At 36.2% G+C, this 22,117-nt stretch overlaps 1 protein-coding gene across 3 annotated transcripts in view; it reads right to left on the minus strand.

Annotated features, from left to right (window-relative positions):
- The window catches only part of LOC150096493 (D-2-hydroxyglutarate dehydrogenase, mitochondrial-like), a 311,482-nt gene that overhangs the window by 43,976 nt on the left and 245,389 nt on the right, over window positions 1-22,117 (minus strand). The gene's annotated exons all lie outside the window — the stretch shown is intronic.

Consider the following 22,117-nt stretch of genomic DNA (forward strand, 5'->3'; position numbering starts at 1 on the left):
GTGAAGACTCTGCACTAACAAGTGATAAATCCATTGAGTTAAAGAAACTGTAAGAAGATTATAAAGGAGATATGAATAAGTTTGCATATATCCATGACAGAGCCCAGTCAAGGTGGAGGAGTCAAGAAAGGACAGCGTCGAAGCCTTGCTGGTCCCAAGCCCGGAGAAATGGGGAGGGTTAGCGAGGGGCCAACCACCCCCTCCTGTAAAAAGCCTCCGGTTATGAAACAAGTACCACAGAAGCCTCGGATCTCGGATGCCTTTGCAAAGATGATTACTAATCATTTCGGGACCTGGAATATACGTAGTTTGATGAAAGAAGGTGCTCTTTTTAATGTGACGAATGTCTTACGACAGCATAAAATTGGATTTTGTGCTATACAAGAGGTGCGTTGGCCAGGGGGCCATGGCTCAACCCGTAATCAGGGGTGCATTCTATTCTACAGTGGTGACGACAGAGAATGAAGAGTCCTTGGAACTGCATTTTTAGTTAGTGATAAATTTCTGTGTAATATTTTAGATTTTAAATCTGTGAACAATCAACTGTGCACTATTAGAGTTAAGGGAACGTTTTCAAAATGTTTCTATTGTGAACTGTCATGCACCTATGGAAGAGAGCTCGGAGGAAGCCAAAGATTGTTTCTACAAAGTGCTTGAGCGCATTTGTGTTAATCTACCGTCTTATGACATCAAGTTAGCAGTGGGAGATTTCAATGCAAAGCTGGGGCGAGAGAGCATGTGTGGTGCCCTTTCATGGGAAGTGAGAGTCTACATGAGGAGTGCAACGATAATTGTACCGGACTTGCGAGTTTTGCCTTAGCCACGGGATGGTTTGTAAAGAGCACTATGTTCGCACACAAAGACGTCCACAAGCAGACCTGGAGCTCGCCAGATGGAAGAACAGCTAACCAAATAGACCATGTACTAGTGTATCGCCATCACCACAGCTCCATCTCTGATGTGAGGTGGTGATGGAGAGGAGCAGATGGAGATAGCGACCACTACCTGGTAGCCTACAATTTTAGGCACAGAATTGCAGTCTAGTGCCTTCATGTCCTATCACACGACCTTTATGGGACTTGGACAAGTTGAAAACAGTGGAAGGCAGGTGGGCTTTCCAGTTAGAGCTGCAGAACCGCTTTGAGGAGCAAGAGGAGGATGATCTGGATAGGATGGGACACCATCAAAAATATGGTCACATCTGCAGCCTCGAGGACTGTGGGAAAGAGAAAGAGAAGAAGAAAGGTATGGTTTAATAGAGAGTGTGAAGAAGCTGTAGTGAAATGAAAGGAAGCACTATTGAACTACTTAGCAGACAGCAGGAAGAAGGCTGTATATGAGAGGGTGAGAAGAGTGGCAAATATATGTCTATGTAGGGAAATGCGGAAATATCTTAATTAGAAGGTGGCTAGCATGAGAGTAATAGGATGGCGAATAATGGGCGGGAAATGTACCAGACAATTAAAGCCATGCGAGGTGCCCAGACACAAGCGGCAACCATAAGAGATGAGAGTGGAAATCTTCTAACAAACTCAAAAGATGCTCTTGCTCAGTGGCATAGATATTTTGAGAACTTGCTGAACCATATATTGAAGAGCCGACATTTAGTGAAGTACTCATGCTGTCCGCATGCTGAAAAATAACAAAGCTTCAGGAGTGAACTGCATTCCAGCAGAGCTTCTGAAGAATGGTGGGGATGTCCTGCTGGAGCAGCTGCACCGGCTCATCTTGCTGCTATGGTGGGAAGAACTTCTGCTGGACGAGTGGAAGGAGGCACTGATCACCCTGTATATAAGAAAGGAGATAAGTCTCAATGCAGCAATTATAGGGGCATCTCACTGCTGACGACTGGCTACAAGGGGCTGTCTAACATCATGCGAATGCGCCTCACACCATATGCAGAAGAGTGCTTTGGTGATTACCAGACGGGTTTTAGGAAGAACCGTTCTACAATATACCAACTCTTCATGCTGCATCAAGTTTTTGAAAAGTGCTGGGAATATAACCGGGAAGTCCATAATATTTTCATAGACTTTTCTAAAGCCTATGACTCAATTATATGTCCAAATATGTGGCAGGTGTCAGAAGAGCTGGGAATTCCTCAAAAACTCCGAAAAATGGTGCAGGTGTATGTAGCTGGATCGAGAGCAAGAGTGAAAGCAGAAGGTGATGTGTCGGATCCGTTTCAAGTACAGACCGGTCTGAAGCAAGGTGATGGGTTTTCTACGATTCTCTTCCATCTAGCTGGAAAAAGTAATTAGAAACATACAGCAAGTAGTGGGTGGAGTTGACATGGGGGTGCAGGTTAGGATTCTTGACTATGCAGACAACCTGAATGTCATGGTGCACCAACGGGATGCAGTGGGGCTGGTTACTGCTATTGAGGAAGCTGCAGAGGAAATTGGCTTGAAGATAAATGCTGAGAAGACGAAGTACTTTTTCATGAGTCACCATGCTGCTCAGTTTGAGAGGGTGACAGAATTCAGGTACCTGGGGTCTATTGTGACTGAAAACAACAAAGTTGAAGCTGATGTTCAGAGTCAGGTGAATGCTGCGAATGTGGCCTACCACCAAGTACATCCCCTTTTCACCTTGTGTTTACTGTCTTGGACTATACAAGACTTTGATCAGACATGTTCTCCTCTATGGTGCCGAAGCATGGACTCTCACGGTGAAGCAAGCCGACCACCTGAGCATATTCAAGAATAAGATGCTACAACGAATCTATGGAATGATAATGGCAGATGGAGTTTGGAGGAGAGATCTAACCTGCCATGAATGCTTTGTACAACTCGACAGACATCTTGATGGAGCTGTGAGCCCGGCATCTTCAGTGGCTGGGGAACCTGCACCATATGGGCCCTGAAAGGACTGTGAGACAAGTGTGGGAGGCCCAATCCCGATCATGGAGTCCGAGAAGGAGATGGGCGGATCAGGAGGAGGAGGATTTGCAGGCTGTCGGGCTAGAGGCTGGAACATGGCAGATAATCACAGAGGGCCGTGCCCAGTGGCGTCATGTGGTGCTTGAGGCCAAAAGTCCCCACAGGCTGACAGCACCTAGATAAGTCAAGTAAGTAAGTCAAGCCATGATAGAGATTTAGGTTTGAGAAGCATCTGATAAATCCAAATGATAACTCACAAATTACAACTGATAAATGTAGTGAAAATAGTCAAAAACTATGTAATTTGAGGCCTAGAAATCATATTCATAAGAAGTGTGATTTTTGTTAAAAGTAAGAGGAAATAATATGTATTTTGAAAATTTAAAAAAAAAAATTCAAAAAAATTATGACACCTCCAGGAATCCAATGTACTCTACTTTGCTAATACATCTCACCCTCTTCACTACTAGACAAAAAATACTAACAGTATTTTTTGTTGTAAATTGCATGTGTGAAGGCCGATTTGTCTGTACATGGGATGAAAAATCCAAGTTTCTGGTAGAAAAAATCCCTGTTATTTCTGTATGAGATCAACTAACTCACCTTCAATTGAAAAAAATCCATATAAGGATTCCCCGCATCACAACGAGAATCAAACACAGGTCTTTTCCAATTGAAGGGCACAGTGGGCTGCTGTTCTTCCAATTGCACTACGGAGACATTTACTAATATGATTACTATATTTTTTGAAAGCAAAATATAGACAAAATGTCAACCAAAAAAAAAAAAAAATGTAAAGAAAATGAAATGTTTATCTTCAAATAAATATTTATTCATTTTAATTATACCATTCATATTTTTCAGAGGAATGAACTTTCTTTAACAAAGTTGCCATTCTTTATCAGCTTATAGAATGCCAAGCAATTCACACCTGAATTCACTTTTATTTGAAGGAGACGTTTAGTTTTTTCAGTTAAAAATCTGTTTTGATCAGCAGATCAAACACTGTTCATCAGAGAAAAAAACTCTTTCAAGTAGCGCTGTTGATCGCAGCAAGCAAAAGATGAACTCCATCAACTTTTCAAAGTTTTGACATTCACTCCCATTTGTTTTAATCATTTTGAATACCTCAACCCATAAATTAGCAACACTCGATGTGGCCTTCTTATATTCTATATATTTTTTTCCATCTGATTGTTTTTTTTTCTCAATTTTACTTTTTAAGACTTGCAGTATTATTTTTATAATTGAAACCTAATCAAAAAGTTTGTCTATGTTGACAACTGCTTTTTCAGAAGGAACTATGGAATTAACAAATTCTGCAGATGCTTCAACATCTGGCCACTGAAGCTCAAAATCCCAACTTAATTATATCCAAGAAAACTGCTCAGTACTTTTGAGACTGTTTCCCACATTTCTAATTAAGAGATACATTTATCAAAAAAATTCAAAATCTTCTTTATTTACATCCCCTTTGTTGGCATACAGAGACAGCTTCTGCTTGCAAAGCTAGGGGGATGAATTTGTTGTCTCTTCTGGCAATTAATTTTACTTTCAATTCCTTGTACTTCAAAGCTACTTCAGTAGCTGAAAATTTTTTTCAAAAGTTGACACAGTTTCTTGAAAAATTTAAAGGCCATAAAGCTAATAATTCACTGAGTGGATTTTCGAAAAAGTCTCTGAGTAGTTTGAGGCAAGAATTTTCATACTGTGAAAGGAAGTAAGATTTCAATCCATCCCAAATCAAAAGAATCCTTTGCAGAGTAGGTTGCAGACTTAAAAATCTTATAGTACTGTGTGACAATACTTTTTTGTACTCATTGTTTGCAAACTCCAAATTCTTTTAGTTTTTCTACTCTTACTGCAAAAATGTCTATATATTTTAATTACAATAATTTTTATATCAAAAGGCAGTTGGTCAACACCCCTCTGTACACAGTGGTGAACAATATGAGCAGACTACCCAATTCCTAAAAGTTTTCTGCCCATTTCTCATTGCAACTTTGTATGAACATTTGTGTTATCTGCACAGTACAATACAATTTTATTTTCTATACCAAAAGTTTTAAGTTTTGGTCACGTGCTGGGTTAAAATATCTGCTCTCTCCTGTAAAATCATCAGATTCTATCAGTCGTACTTTAACTCCAAAGTTTGGAACAAATATTCCAGTTAAGACAGGTACAAGTTTCATATCTAGTCTGTTGGAGGCATCTACAAATATAGTAACAAAATCGGCACTATTTAATTCATTTGGTATTTTATCCATTACAAGAGCAGCAATTACATTATTAGCTATGGCCTCTGTTTTTGTTCTAGCATTGAAATAGTTTGGGTCGTAAAGTTTCAAATGGCAGTCACATGATTTAAAAGTCTGATCATGTAAACTGTGTAAAAAGAAAATGTATCTTCTTTAGCTGCACAAGCATAGTCATCAGATTTTCAGCTTTGTTTTTGAAAAATGCATCGAGTCGTAGTAATATTATCTGCTCTTACAGCCGTTTGATGTTTTGATGTTGTGTCTATGTGTTTAACAATGTCACACTGGCATTGTTATCACACAAATCCAAGAGAAAATATGCTGTTGCACAAAGAACAAAATGCAGTGTTAATTTTTTCACTCTCTGCTTCTAGCTTCAGAAATTTAAATTCACTTTGTGATTCTGTATTAAAATGACACTTTCTTTTATGAAGTTTTTCTTTTGGCATAACTTGTGACATCACAGATTATTTAAAATATCTATAAAATTAGATCAATTGCCGACATAACGTATTTTATCTGAATTCACAATGCGACCGTGCACAACACTGAATACATGACACAATACAACTGAAACTGTAGGAACAGGGAGAGGGAGTAGGAGAAGGCACATACATGCAGGAATTGGATCTGTTAATTCATGTGATTTATTTATTCAGTTGTTTATTTCCATATTACTTTGCCATCTTCATGAAAAACTGCACCCAAACAGCTGAAATGTTTTAAATGATTAGTAGTTGAGTGATCGATTTGCAAGGGTGTACCAGCCAGGTGAAAACATTGCAGTGCTGGATGTGACAACAGAGGCAGATGATACTACAGAACTTAGCACGTTCATTTGGTGTGACCCTGACATCCTAACTCTCTGATGGAGTAAGAGAAAACACTGCCCTGCAGAAATTTTGTGCTTCATTTTGTCAGAAGTGCTTGTATCATGATGGTTCTTTAACTGTACCCAAATCTGCATAGGGTAGGGGACATGTTTGTTTTAGGTTATATTAGAAAACAACAATGAAGAAGAATGCTATATTTGAACTACTAAAAAGGTGTAAATATGTGAACCATCATTAATAAACCATGTGAGAATGGGAACTATAAAGAAAAGAACAAGTGTGAATGGAAATACTTTCATTACTGGCAAACAAATTATTAATTTGTTTGCAGGTAATTAATAAATTATTATTAATATTGCCCTATAAATTTTAGACATGTATATGTGTTGAAGTGAATTTATGATGACATAATTAAAAAAACTTAAGGAAAGGAAAAGAGATTTGGTAGTTCAGTAAATAACTATAAGGATGGACTAATCCAATGAAATAATGTTGATCTAGTGTTTCATTTAGGCATGGCAGGAATAAGTTTGGGTTTCATGAAGCAGCAAACCATCCTGCAGAATTTGTTGCACTTATTATGTATATTTCTCTTGGTTTTCTAAAATTTTGTTTTGTGTACTGAGGATCAGTATACATTTTACACAGTAATAAGATACATAATTTCCAATCATTGGAATTATCCATCCTTTTGCGAATCCTACATTCATTACTTATTATTTTTTTGTCAGCAGCACTCCTGTCTTATGAATAATATCTCACACATGTTAGTATATTTTGTAGATCAAACACCTCTTATAATACTTAGAAGTATTCATTTTTATTCAGGAATAAGCAGATTTTTACTATTTCTGTTATTTCTGAGAACTGGAATAAAAATGTTTGTATACCATAAAAAACATTCCAACCTCAACAGATGCTATACTGCAGAAGCAAGAAAACCAAGTAGCTTTACAGTACAGAGACATTTGCAGTCTATGTCCTATATTTAGCAACCATTAGTGCAATTAGAGATAACTGGAATGACACTTCATAATGAACCCCCCCCCCCCACCCACCCCCACACACATAGTCTATGCAGCATGTATGGAAGCAAACAGATTTATTGTAGCAATAAACATAGTAGTTACCTAAACACATTTGTCGTAACATCCTCTTCAAATTTTCAGTTCCAGAAAATACGTGTAACAACTGTTTATAATGAAGTCACTGGTTACAGAAAGTACACAATTTATGAAAAGAAAAATATCAATATGAGAATATATATATATATATATATATATATAACTTGAAATTAGTTTGGATTATATTAGGGATATTCGATAAATATAATCGATATTCGATAGATATTCGCAAAATATCAATATGAGAATATATATATATATATATATACACACACATATATAACTTGAAATTTAGTTTGGATTATATTAGGGATATTCGATAAATATAATCGATATTCGATAGATATTCGCAAAATATCAATATGAGAATATATATATATATATATATATATACACACATATATAACTTGAAATTTAGTTTGGATTATATTAGGGATATTCGATATCATTCAGACACTTCACAAATACATTTCTACTGAAAAAGTTACAACTAACATGCCATATAAGCTATTTCCCACCAGTAGTTTACTTATGTGCAGACACTGCCCAGCATGAATGTGTTAATTACAAATATGGCCACGGGCAATGCTGGATAAAATATATATGGGGCCTGGTCGCAACTAGTTCTCGGGGCTTTTATGTCTGCCTTCATTTGTTTAATTTTTTAATTTTGGACTATTTCTACTTTTAAGTGGGACACTTAAAAGTAGAAGCTCAGGTGCAATATTAGCTTGCGTATTATAAGAATGTGCAAGGGAACTGGTAGGTAGCTCCTCTGATCAAGCTGTATCAGCCTTAACTATGGGAAAGTGTCAAGGGGACAATTCTGAAAGAAAAATATTTAGTATATGGCACAAGAAAATACTGAAGAGGACCAGTTCGATTGCATAAAGGAGGCTCCAAGACAGGTAGCAAATTACACACCAATCAGTAATCAGGGAGTGGTAGTTAAGATATTGGAGAAGTTGGTAAAAGTCAGAATTCAACAGTGGAGAGGAATAATGATACTCTGTAGTAGATAGCATGGTCTTGTGAAAAGTAGGTCTTGCCTAAGTAATATGCTCATTTTTTAGAATAAATGATGTGCTAGCTGGATAAAAAAAGACATCTGACATGATACCGCATGGAACGCTCTTAAATAAATGGAGCTGGATATGAAGCTATTGAAATAGATAAGAGGAAGGCTGATTAGCAGATGTCAAAGTGTAGTTAGGTAGTTAGGTATATGGGGGGGGGGAATGATTTAAGGGAAAATATCCAGTTGTTTGCTGATGAGACAAAAGACATTTAAGTCAACCTGCATTGAACATGATACAGAAATATCGCAGGTTGATTTAAATAGGCTGGTGTGTATTTCTTGAATATTTATAACATATATATATATATATATTTTTTTTTTTTTTTTTGGACATCAAACTAACCCGTTCCTCAGAGAAATTAAAAATCTCAATTTACAGAAAAGCTACCCACACCAACAGATATTTCCATGGTTAATCCCATCATTATCCTCCTCAAAAGTTTGGAATGGAATCATTTCTACATTAGGACATCATGCTCACTCTCTTCTTGATGATGAGATAGAACTTAATAAAGAGCTCAATTTTCTCAGGTCTACTTTTCAACTAAATGGTTATTCACAAAAAATAATTAACAATTTCCTATTAAATCCACCTGCTCACAATAATGAAGAGACCAATAGAGTGAAAGGTAATATTTCTATACCATACTTAAGCTCTGTCTCACCCAAACTGGCCAAGGTTCCTAGGAAATACAACGTAAGAACTTTATTTACTCCTCTTCCAAAAATTCGCTCCTTAGTGAGCCGTTTGAAACCTAGACATCACAGCCTTAAATCTCCAAGTGTTTACCAGATTTGGTGTAACTGTGATACACCATACTTTGGCCAAACAGAGAAATCGATCGAGTTAAGCATTGAAGAACATAAGAGTGATGTCAGTTACAGGAGAAAGCAAATCAGTGCTTTGTCTAGTCATGTTCTGTTCTCAGCCGATTCTAATGAAGAAAACCTTAGCCATACAGTCCTATGGGACAAGTCTAATTACATTTTCCATTGCCATGATGAATTAGAAAGAAAGATAAGAGAATCAAAAGAAATCATTCTCAACCTCTTACATCTCAACAACAACCTTTCAGACTTTCATTGTGCTATGATTAAATACTGGCGTTTGCAAGATGCTATACGCATGCATATGCCCAACAATGAAGCCAACAAGAGAACAGTTTTGAATGTGCCGACTTCAACGTTGAATATATACTAACTATACGAACATGAATATACACAAATGTTGAATACACCAACTTTCCGTGATATTTACAATGATTTCCTCTATGTTCTACTGTTTTTTTTTTTTGTTTTTTTTTTAATGTGCACCTGAAGAAGGCTGATACAAGCTCTGAAACTAGTCATGCTAATAAACTTTGTTTTCATTTTTCTCAGTTTCTAGTCATTCAATTTTTTTAAAAAATGTATATCAACCGAGTAAATCAATCTTCCTACATACATATATATATATATATGTATGTATGTATGTATGTATGTATGTATGTATGTATGTATTCTTGATCTTCTACTCGGTTGTAATGATACATTTTAGAAAATAAATTTTAAATGACTTTAAACCGAGATAAAATATTAAATTTTAATGATAATGATACAACTAGTTTCAGCCTTTTACAGCCTTCTTCAGGTATCCACTAAAGGTAGAACACAGTAATAAAATATTGAAGTTACAAAAAACTGAGAATTACAGGCAAAAAATATTTATTTTATCCAACAATAGCACGTTAGATAGAATGACTTGAAAAATACAACGTTTTTGTGTCAATTATGTATTGCATTTTTTGCCTTTAATCCTCAGTTTTTTGCAACTTCAATTTTATATTACTGTGTTCTACCTTTAGTGGATACCTGAAGAAGGCTGTAAAAGGCTGAAACTAGTTGTATCATTATTTAAAATTTAATATTTTATCTTGGTTTAAAGTCATTTAAAATTTATTCTCTAAAAAAATATATATATATATATATATATATCATCATCATCAAATTCCTGATATATACCCTCAAGGGGTGTACAGGATATGATAGTACTACATGAAAAATTACATCATTACTAACTTCCTATCTACAATTTTCCTCCAAATCAGTCTGTTACCTGTCAAGACTCATCAGATCTTCTATTTCTATCTTCTAAGGCACTTTTTACTGTATCAATCCACCTATATCTTGGTCTTCCTCTGGGTCTTTTTCTTACCAACCTGGCAGAAAGCACTTGTTTTGCTAATCTTTAATGTTCCTGCCTATTTTCATTGTCTTTGTCTTTTTCATGCTGATGTTCATACCATAACTATTACAACAGTTATTCAATGTAGTCATGGAATCTTGCAGACTTGTAGCGGATTTATTTAGAAGTATAACATCATCCGCATAAAGCAAAGAGCTGAGATTAACACCTCCAATTTTCATATCAGGTTTAATACCACTTTATTATTATTATTATTATTATTATTATTACTAGACACCTCCAGAGAGTCCAAGGGCTCATCAAGGGAGGCACCTACTCTACAACTCTGTCTCCCTTCAGAATGTGATCCATGTAGATAATGAATCTCAAGTACACTTGCATATATTTTACCAGGAACACTCAGTAATGAAATGCCTCTGTAATTCTCACATTTAGTTTTATTTCCCTTTTTATATATGGGTACTATGAGAGCACTACTCCAATAATCTGGAATTCGTCCCTCTGTCCAGGCCTCCTGAACTATGCAGTGCAGCTAATGTATGACTTTTATACCTCCATATTTGAGCATTTCTGGTCGAATATCATCTACTCCTGCTGCCTTTCCACATTTCAGGCTTTTGATAGCTATTTCTACTTATAAGTATGGATATGTATTCCTGACTGCTTGCCTGGTCAATGTTTTTTACCACTATGCTGTCATCACTGCTTGTTTCATTTAGCAGTTTTTCAAAGTAATTACTCCATACTTCAAGGATATCTTTTTTCTCCGGTTTTCATGTCACCTTTATCATCTCTAATTCCTTTTACAGCTTTCCTCCATTTCTGAGCTTCTTCAACAACCTCCAGAATATCTTGCTACCTTCTTGATATTTATTTTCTATGTTCTTGCCAAACACATCCCATGACTTTGTTTAGCCAGTTTTATACAGTGTTTAGCTTTCTTACATTGGTCTCTGTGTTCTCTAAGAGCACAAGCTGACTTATTTGCCAGGAACTTTTGATATGCTTTCTTCTTTTCCTTCACTGTTTTTTAACTTCCTGTGTCCACCAAGGAGTTCTGATTTTTCTATCCTTACAGACAACCTCACCACATACCTCTCTGGCTGAATCAATCAGTGTTTCCTTTAGCGCTTGCCACTGAATCTCCAAAGTTTGGTTCCTGCTCTCAAACTCTTTCATTTTTTCTTGAATAATATTTGTGTACTTCAGTCTACAGTTCACATCTGAGAGCTGCTCAACTTTTATTCTCTTTAAAACTTTCTTACATGTTCTTCTTTTCAATATGAAATTCAATTTTATCCTGCTCAAGACTAAATGGTGATCACTTCCAATTTGCAATGCTGTTTACACTCTGGTGTCCTGCACCACTGAAAAAACATCACTATCAACAATAACATGGTCAATGAGACCATGTTATTGTTGATAGTGATGTTTTCTTATTCCTTGCCATATATATATATATATATATTTAATGTATATTGTGTGTTTTTTCAGAGCAATTCTGAAAGATAAAATTTTAGTACATGGTAGAAGAAAATACTGAAGAGAAGTGTGAATAATATATTTTAGTGAAATTATTTACTTCTAGACCAAGGATGCACAATATGTGGCCCTTGGTGTATATTGAATAAATAGAAAAAAAAATGTTTAAAATATTAAAATATTTAAAATGTCAGGAGATTCATATATTGTTATTTTGATGTAAATATATATTTTTATTTAATTGAAATCCAATTCAAATTAAATGTACTTATTAATTAAAAAAAAAAATATATATATATATATAATGTATCATATTAAAATGCTATTTTCAATAAACATCTTTTGAACTTTGTATACTTTTATTCAGTGGTGCATTCAGGATTTAATCTTGGGGTGGAGGTCGAGTTTAGTAGATGATTTGAGAATTAGCACTACACATTGCATACAACCTATGACTGAGCATCCAGTGATCACTAATATATAATACCCGTGATCTCCTCTGACCGGCTCACACAAACGAAATAGCGCTCCGTCCGCTTGAGCACTACCTTGTTCACTTCACGTTCATAGTGGCTATGATTCCTGAGAACTATAGGGTATTCCCGCTTTATGTGACTGCTAATTCATAGGTAATATAGAAATAGAAGACATGACACAACATAAATTTTAAAAAAAATCATTTTTATTAGGAAAAGATTTTTGGAAAATTTTCTAGTTTTTTTCCTCCTTTTTCTTTTTTTTTTGTGGGACTCAGGCCCCCTGCTCCCCCCCCTCCTCCTGGGTTCGGCAATGCTTTTATTTTTACCCGTGTAAGCATAACAATTACTTGATTTGGCCTGTGGCAGCATTTAAGTTGGGCATACTTGCTCTATGCAAAGGCCATATTGACAGTGATATCGGCAGACATAAGAGTGAACTCTTATGACCAACACAACCCGAATGATGTCACACAGAATCTTTTACTAGCACTGTAGAATTCTTGAAAATAACTACAAAGCGCATGGCTTATATTTACTTTAGTAGCTCATGACTAAAATTGTGAATAAATCAGAATTTTCAGGTTGATTTTCTATAAGAGAGAAAAAACACAAAGAAATGGAAGCAAGAGAACTTAAATTTTCTGAAAAATTAAATCATTAAGAAATTATTTTACTTCCACAACTAACTATGAATAGTAGCTATGACAAGTATTGTCTTATCACAAATTTGATGCATTCAGTAGTATAATGTGATGTATTTTGCATTTGTTTTACTGGCACTGCACCATCTTTTATTCTTGTTGAGAGGCTTATACGCTGGTTAAACATGATAACTAATATTTAAGGAATTGACAGCGTATACTAGAAATATAAATTAAATAAACTTTAATATATACTTTCCGATATTTCGGCGAACGTCACGTTGCCATCTTCTTGGGAACTTACTAAAAGACACGTGCACACAAGTACTAATAACAGCAAATGAGACTGAAGCTAGGAAGCTAGCGTTTCCTAAAGTCCTGATGGTGCCCCCTGGCGGGCTATATTGGTAGTTCTTGGCCTTTGGGCTGAAGTTCTTCTGATAAAAGTTTCCCAAATTTGGGGCAGTTTCATGCATCCAAATTTGTTGAGGTTTGGCATGTTCCTAAGTATTTTACCAGTACAGCCACTCTGGGCTTGCAGACCACGCTCTGGATACTCGCCACAGAATAAGATGGAAGAAAGCCACAGTAATACACTGCAGCAAGTTCAAGTATGAAAGACTATTCATGGAATCAGCCTCGGCCCTTAGGAACATGCCAAACCTCAACAACTTTGGATGCATGAAACTGCCCCAAATTTGGGAAACTTTTATCAGAAGAACTTCAGCCCAAAGGCCAAGAACTACCAATATAGCCCGCCAGGGGGCACCATCAGGACTTTAGGAAAAGCTAGCTTCCTAGCTTCAGTCTCATTTGCTGTTATTAGTACTTGTGTGCACGTGTCTTTTAGTAAGTTCCCAAGAAGATGGCAACGTGACGTTCGCCGAAATATCGGAAAGTATATATTAAAGTTTATTTAATCTATATTTCTAGTATACGCTGTCAATTCCTTAAATATTAGTTATCATTAGCACCATCTTTTAGTTTCACCGACTTTAAAAGGATTATTATTATTACAGGTATCTCCATGGAGTCAGTAGATTCATTCGTGGGAGACCCAAACTATCAAAACAATATCTATCATATCTCTTCTTGAATTCATTTACAGACGAAGAACTCACAAGAGTCAGGCAATGTATTCCACTCTTTCACCACCCTCCAGGCAAAAATCTCGTTCTCACACCCTTGTTAACCACACTTTTCCTTAATTTCAATCACTATCACAAAGTTGAAACATTTCCCCTGCATTAATCTTATAAAAACCTTTTAGTAATTTAAATGTTTCTATCATATCCCCTCTCCTTCGCCTATCAACCAACCTCTGCAATCCATAAGTTCTCAATCTATCAATGTAGGGAGCATTTTCCAAATCCAAACAGTAATCCAAATGTGGAAGTATCAATGCTTTATAAAGGAGAATAATAACCTCTTTATCTCTGGATGTCAGTGTATTCCTCAATAACCAAGTAATCCTATGTGCAATCTTGGACACCTTAGCAGTGGCGGCCAGTGAAAATTTTAAGTGGGGGTGCTGCATATACAAAATAATTTTTTTTTAAAATTATTTTTTTCCTAATCAGTAACCAATTTATTAATAAATAAATTTACATGTTAAAAAATTGCTTTATTAAAAATATTTCACCCTCACCACTAACAAACACCAATAATAAAAGTTCGTATCTCACAGAAATAACGAGCGCATGCATACAATTTATCTGTAGTGACATTGCCCAAACGAGCAGTGTCGGAATCACTTATAAAATGCAATGAATGAGTTGCATGTTACAATGAGTGTAAATGAATATCGGCGAGTCTAGCTGCAAATGGCGCAATAATTCTCACACTGCATTAGATCGCAGTGCATTTGTTTCGTGTAACGATAATTGAAAAAGTATAATTCTTTTCATATTTTCAACAGTGATACTCATTATAATTCAGCCTTGTATCTATAATAAATAAATAATTATATGTTATTTTAACAAAATAAAATAAGATTTACAAAAAATAGTTCACCCTCATCACAAACACGCACCAATAATAAAAGTTTCGTATCTCACAGAAATAACGCGTGCAACCATACGATACACTGCCCAAATGAGAAGTGTCGGAATCACTTGTAATGTGCAATGAGAAGTGCAAATGAATATCGGCAAGTCTAGCTGCAACTGGTTGAATGTGATAATTCCGACACTGCATTAGATCGCAGTGCATCTGTTTCGTAAACTAAAGCGTTAATCAAACAATTCCAATTATTAACTATTCAATCAATGTCAAAACATAAGATATAACCGTTAACATGTTGTACTGCATTTATATAATGTTGTAAGCATTGTTATTATTTATAAACACAAACAAAATTTATTATTTTCATTTTTTCCTTGGGGTGCTGCAGTCTTGCAGTGCTTATGTACGAGCCGCCACTGCACCTTAGCAATGTGTCCCCTGAACTTCATCTCCCTATCTACCAACACCCCTAAATCCCTAGCCTCATCAATCTCTTGGAGTACCGTTCCATCAATGTAGTACACAGCTGGTAATCTTTTAATCTCAAAATGCATAACTTGACATTTTTCCACATCGAACTGACATCTATTACCTTTTGCCCATTTTACCAGCTTATTTAAATCATCCTGCAAACTCTTAACATCAGCTTGATTTTTTATTGCACTACCCAACTTTTCATCATCAGCAAACAACTGAATATCTCCCTTTAAGCCATTTCCTATATACTTTATGTACAAATTAAACAACAATGGCCCAAGCACAGAGCCCTGAAGCACACTACTGGTCACCTGCCTCATCCTGGACTCTGCTCCTCCATACACCACCTTCTAGTATCTAGAAGTACCACTGTGTAGCCATTTCCTTTGTCCAACTCAGATGTCATTCTATTATAAAAAGCTAATAAATTGCTAAGGCAGGACTGACCTTTAACAAAACCATGTTGGCCCCTATAGAGTATCATATCCTGATACACCTATTCTTAAATTTTGTCTTTAACCAACTTTGCCTTCCTTCCACTACCTAGGGACCATACCAGAGTTCAAATTTAAGTTAAATAACCAAGTAAGATGTGTTAACAATTCCTTTGCACATTCACGCAACACCCGAGCTGATATTCCATCTAAACCTACAGCAGTGTTTGCATTTAAATTTTGCAATATACTAAGTACCTCTGATTTCTTAACTTTAATTCTCACATTAGTCATTGCTACAGGTACAGAGATATCCTCACTTGGGTGATAGACTTTTGAAAAGTGATCACTCAGTAACTCTACTATTACATCTGAATTTGTCACCTCAATACCATCAGCACCCACTAAAGTTATCCTTCCGAAGTCATTCTTCCTTTTACTTGCCACATAGTAGAAGAACTCTTTGGGATTACCCTTGATCTCCTTGGCTAAGGTCTTCTCATAATCTGATTTAGCCTTTCTTACTATGCTGGTAACCTTCCTAGCTTGAGTCTTGTACTGCTCATGAATGTACTGATCACCTTTCTCCTTGTAAATTCTCCATAACATTTTCTTTTTTCGCAGATCAAGCTTGATACTACTACTCATCCATCTAACGCCTACCTTGTATGTTTCCTGACCATGGGGACACAATCTGATATTGCCTTCCTCAGATACCCACTGATTTTATCCCATGCGCTGCTAAATTTTATCTTTCCCCTGCAACATTTTCTGCCATGGGACTGCTGCAAGCTCACTCCGAAGCTTGTTATAATTGTCTAACCTGTAGTTCCATATATACCCCTTCTTAAGAAATTCGCAATCTTCACAGTTCCATATATACCCCTTCACAAATTTGCAACCTCCAGTCAATACCACATGATTGCTCTCTAACCAATTGGAGGTAACCAGGACACCTTACTTATGCATATATCCTCTGAACCAATGACCAGGTCCAACACTCTCACACGTGTACCTTCAGTTATGTGCTGTTTCAAGTAATTATCTCATAGAAGATGTATGAATTCTATTTCCTTTTTGCCACATGATTTCCTCCTTCCAATTGATATCACCATAATTAAAATCCCCCATAATAATCACTAACCCTGTACTCATTGCACTAATTTGCTGATGCATGCATTCAATATCAGCCCCTATACCCCCTGGCCTACAGCAGCAACTAACTGTATATTTGGTTGCGTTGGTCACTATTTCACACCAGACCGCTTCAAATGTACTATCATTCACATGTCTATCATCTTGATAAACTACTTTCTTTGGCTGCAACTCATCAGCTATCATCAACAGTACTCCTCCCCTCATTCTATCTTCTCTATCCTCCCTGAAAACACTGTACCCATCACATTCAATTCCAGTGACTACATCTCCTGCTGCCTACCAAGTTTTACTAATGCCTACAACTTTTGGTGAGATTGCACTGACTAATGCCAAAAATTCTTCCCTCTTATTTTGAATGCTTCTTGCATTTGTATACAAAAATTGCAGATTCCCTTTAGTTCTTGTACCAGATTTAGAACTGATATACATGTCACTAATTTCAGTAGTCCCATGCCAATTTTTATCCCCTCTATTCTGTGAATAAGGATCAACAAATATACAATCACTGCTTAAGTTTCTCCCTCTTACACTCAACCTTTTCAATTTTAATTTACTTGCCCAATTACTTCAACTTGTTTAATCTTGTTCAAAAACAGTAACTTCTTCAATCACTTTTGACATTCCATGTTCAGATGCAACCCATCTCTTGCATACAGCTGTCTTTTGCCTTCAAACACACTCCAGACCTTTTTTTTTGCACATTCCAATCATATCATTCATTACCATAGCTTGTCTACTTAACTCATAATTGTTAAAATGAGGCAGCACACACACTATCCTCCCATTGACACTTTTCTTCTTCACGATATCCAACAGTGTTCTTAAATCTTTTGCTACCCGATTTATACTACCACTCAGGTCATTTGTACCCACCATAACCATCATCTTTTCTCCAATATGCCCTCTCTTCATTACTAAAGCCACTCTCTCTATTGTTCCACCAGCCAAGCTCATGCATACTCCTCAGGCATACCGCTCTCCATACCCTTAATTATAGAATCACCATATGTTTTACCATCATAACTTCATTCAAGTCCAAACAAGAGTCACTCATGACCTCATTTTCTTTGCTATTCAGCATGACTCTTCCAGTTTCATTACTCAATGCTCTTTTACATACTCCCTCACTCTCATGACATCTCGTTTCTTCTAGGCCTCTGTGCTTTCATTCTGTTGACTCCCAATCACTCCCATACTATTTATTACTTCAGCATAAAAAACTTATTGTTTAATCCTGACCATATACAAATATTTTAAAATTCTTTGCCTACCAGTTTCGCTAGCAAACTGTCTAGCTTTTTCAAGGTATTGACGGAAAAGTATAAAAAATACTAGTAAATGCAAATTGAAAGGAACATAAAAACGTAAACACTCTAGTAGCTAAGGTTGCACGTTCACGTGACAGAGACTGAGTGGACTTATGGGACTTATTGTTCTTAATCATTATCACGCACTTGTTTGTTGTAAATGCATAATGTGATTACTAGCTAGCTGTAGTTCAGATGGATTTAGAGAGAGAGGATGAGGTTTTTCCATGAATTGTTAAGAATAGTACCCTGGTTTCTGTTGAGGTTTCTGCCAGCTTTTAACACTACTTCGGCTTCCTTGAATAAATGGTGTATATAATCGTCGTCTAAATATGGCATGGAGCTATTTTGCCACTCTATCATGTGGTTAGACACACAGAAATGATGTGCTAAGCCGGAAGAAATACTTCTGTTGTGGTTTACATCACCAACGTGCTCTCTCTGTCTGATCTCCAAACTTCATGACGTTTGTCCGATGTAGGCAAGACCACAGGAGCAAGGAATGTAATATACTCCTGGATATTTGTGGAATGGACCTTGTCTTTTGGTGATCCTAAAAAATGTTTGATGCTGATGGTTGGTTGAAGATCACTCTGATGTTGTGGGCTTTTAGTATTCTGGCTATTTGATAAGAAATTGACTTGATGAAGGGAATCACTACAGTAGAAATGTGCTGGGAGTTTGGTTCTTCTTGTCTGGGGTTGTCACCGTATAAATATTCTTTGATGATGTTCGGAGGGTATCCATTTTGTGATAATGTTTTGGCTTATGTGAGATTTCAGTCTGTGTATCCTCCTCTTCTGATATAAACTTACGTGCTCTATTATTCAACATATGGATAATGCTTAGTTTGTGTGTCTTGTGATGGTAAGAAGGTATCTTCCAGTGTCTGTCGGCTTTCTGTAAATAGATAAATTGACACTATTTGATTGTCTTTTTATCAAGATGTCTAGAAAATGCAGATGGTTGTTGTTTTCAACTTCCAGAGCGAATTTTATCTTGTTATGTATGGAATTAATTTTATTCACAAACGATTTTAGGTTTTATAAGTTATCTTGCCATATAATGAAAATATCGTCAACATATCTCCACCATGTAGATGGTCTAGGGGAGATGGTTGAGAGAATTTCTTTTTCAAGTTTTTCCATGAAAAGGTCTGCACAAGATGGTGATAGCGGACTTCCCATTGCTAGGCCTTCTAATTGTTGGTATATGGTATTATTAACCTTGAAAAAATTAGACTGAAGGCAGTGTTTAAACATCTGGGTGATGTCTAGAGGAAAGAGGTCTTGAATGATGGTTATTACCTCTTCTACTAGTACATTAGTGAAGAGGGACACAATATCCAGACAGGCTAGTATGTCTGTTGGTTCAATCTTAATGGCTTGGAGTTTATTTATAAAATGCTGACTATTCTTGATATAGGATTCTGTTGATCTTATTTTGTTATTTAATAAGTTTACAAGATGCTTAACCAAAAGGTAAGTTGGGGATGATCTCCCATCAATGATTGGATGGAGAGGTATATCCTTTTTATGTATTTTAGGTGTCCCATATAGTCTGGGAGTAATGGGATGCGAGGATTTTATTCTTCTCTTCACCTCTTCTGGCCAAATGTTGCAATTATGGATTAGTTGGTTTGTTTCATTGTGATTTTTTATGGTGGGATCTTTGTCTAGGATCTTATAGGTAGAGTTGTCTGATAGTAATACGTTTAACTTATCATAATAGTCTTTAGAGTTAAGGATGACTGTTGAATTTCCCTTATCAGCCTTGGTAATGATGATATCTTTGTTTTTCTTTAAGTTAAGGATTGCCTTTCTATTATAAGGAGACATGTTGAGAATAGGTTGTTTAGCTTTGGCTAGGATTATGGTACTTTTGAATCTAATAGTGTTGGCTGCAATTTGAGGTGGTGGATATACGCCTTTTTCAATTCCACACATAAAATCCATTTTAGGAATGTGCTTTGGTGTAATTGCAAAGCTAAAGCCTTTTTTGAGAATGTCGGATTCATTTTTTGTCAGACTATGATTCGACAAATTGAAAATAACTTTGTCGTCCGGGAGGTTGTTCTGTGTCCGATATTTTTTTCTTGTAAAGTTCATTGAATTTCTTAATTTGTTTTTCTTTATAAAGTTTGAAAGTTTTTTTCATAACTGCATTGTATCATTTGATCAATTTGGTTCCATATGGTATATTCTAAATTGTTGGAAATTTCATCAAAGAACCTACGGCTATTAATATCACTTTGATTAAGTTCGTACCTCGTGTTCTGAATCCTTTCCCTTATAAGTGCCAATGAACTGCATAGATAGATTTTTTTTTAGCTGATATAGAGTTTATATGACCTTTGACTATGAGGAACTTTGGGATGATGGAGAATTCTCTACAACTTTTAAGGAACGTTAGGTGGTTTAGAAGTTTGGCCTTTCTGCATTTTTCTCTTTCCATGCACCAAACTTTGTGATTCATTAAACTATTCAAATTAAACATATTTGGTCATTTGAAAGTTAAGCATAAAAAACTTATTGTTTAATACTGACCATATACAAATATTTTAAAATTCTTTGCCTACTAGTTTCGCTAGCAAACTGTCTAGCTTTTTCAAGGCATTGACGGAAAAGTATAAAAAATACTAGTAAATGCAAATTGAAAGGAACATAAAAACGTAAACACTCTAGTAGCTAAGGTTGCACGTTCACGTGACAGAGACTGAGTGGACTTATTGTTCTTAATCATTATCACGCATGCGTGTTTGTTGTAAACGCATAATGTGATTACTAGCTAGCTGTAGTTCAGATGGATTTAGAGAGAGAGGATGAGGTTTTTCCATGAACTGTTAAGTATAGTACCCTGGTTTCTGTTGAAGTTTCCGCCAGTTTTTAACACTACTGCGGCTTCCTTGAATAAACGATGTCTATAATCGTCGTCTAAATATGGCATGGAGCTATTTTGCCACTCTATCATGTGGTTAGACATACAGAAATGATGTGCTAAGCCGGAAGAAATACTTTTGTTGTGGTTTACATCACCAACGTGCTCTCTCTGTCTGATCTCCAAACTCCATAAAGTTTGTCCAATGTAGGCAAGACCACAGGAGCAAGGAATGTAATATACTCCTGGATATTTGTAGAATGGCACCTTGTCTTTTGGTGATCCTAAAAAATGTTTGATGCTGGTGGTTGGTTGAAGATCACTCTGATGTTGTGGGCTTTTAAGTATTCTGACTATTTGATAAGAAACTGACTTGATGAAGGGAATCACTAGAGTAGAAATGTGCTGGGAGTTTGGTTCTTCTTGTCTGGGGGATTGTCACCATATAGATATTTTGTGATAATGTTTTGGCTATTAGTGAGATTTCAGTCTGTGTATCCTCCTCTTCTGATATAAACTTACGTGTTCTATTTTTCAACATATGGATAATGCTTAGTTTGTGTGTCTTGTGATTTATTACTTCATCAATCACCAAAGACTCTCCCATACATAATCCTGTTCTAGTTACTTCAGCTAGAGTAATCTCCATAGTCCTAATTTCTCTATTCAACCCATTTAACTTAGTTTTAATTTCCAGAACCTCCTTACTGAGCACTTGCAAAAGATGAAGGTCACTTTTCATTTTTCCGAAAACTCCTGCCGAAGTTCATCTGCTATGGTCCCAACGTCAGCTTCCATTCCTAATCGCTCCAGCCTATCCCGACACTTCTCACATATGTAGACGTTTTCAAGATGGTGAAAACGTCTACGTATGTGAGACTACGTATATTTCAACATA

Source organism: Typopeltis vanoorti, chromosome 18 (genome assembly GCF_054136105.1).
Source record: "Typopeltis vanoorti isolate ZY-2024b chromosome 18, IOZ_Tvanoo_1.0, whole genome shotgun sequence".
In the NCBI taxonomy this organism is placed as follows: Eukaryota; Metazoa; Arthropoda; class Arachnida; order Uropygi; family Thelyphonidae; genus Typopeltis; species Typopeltis vanoorti.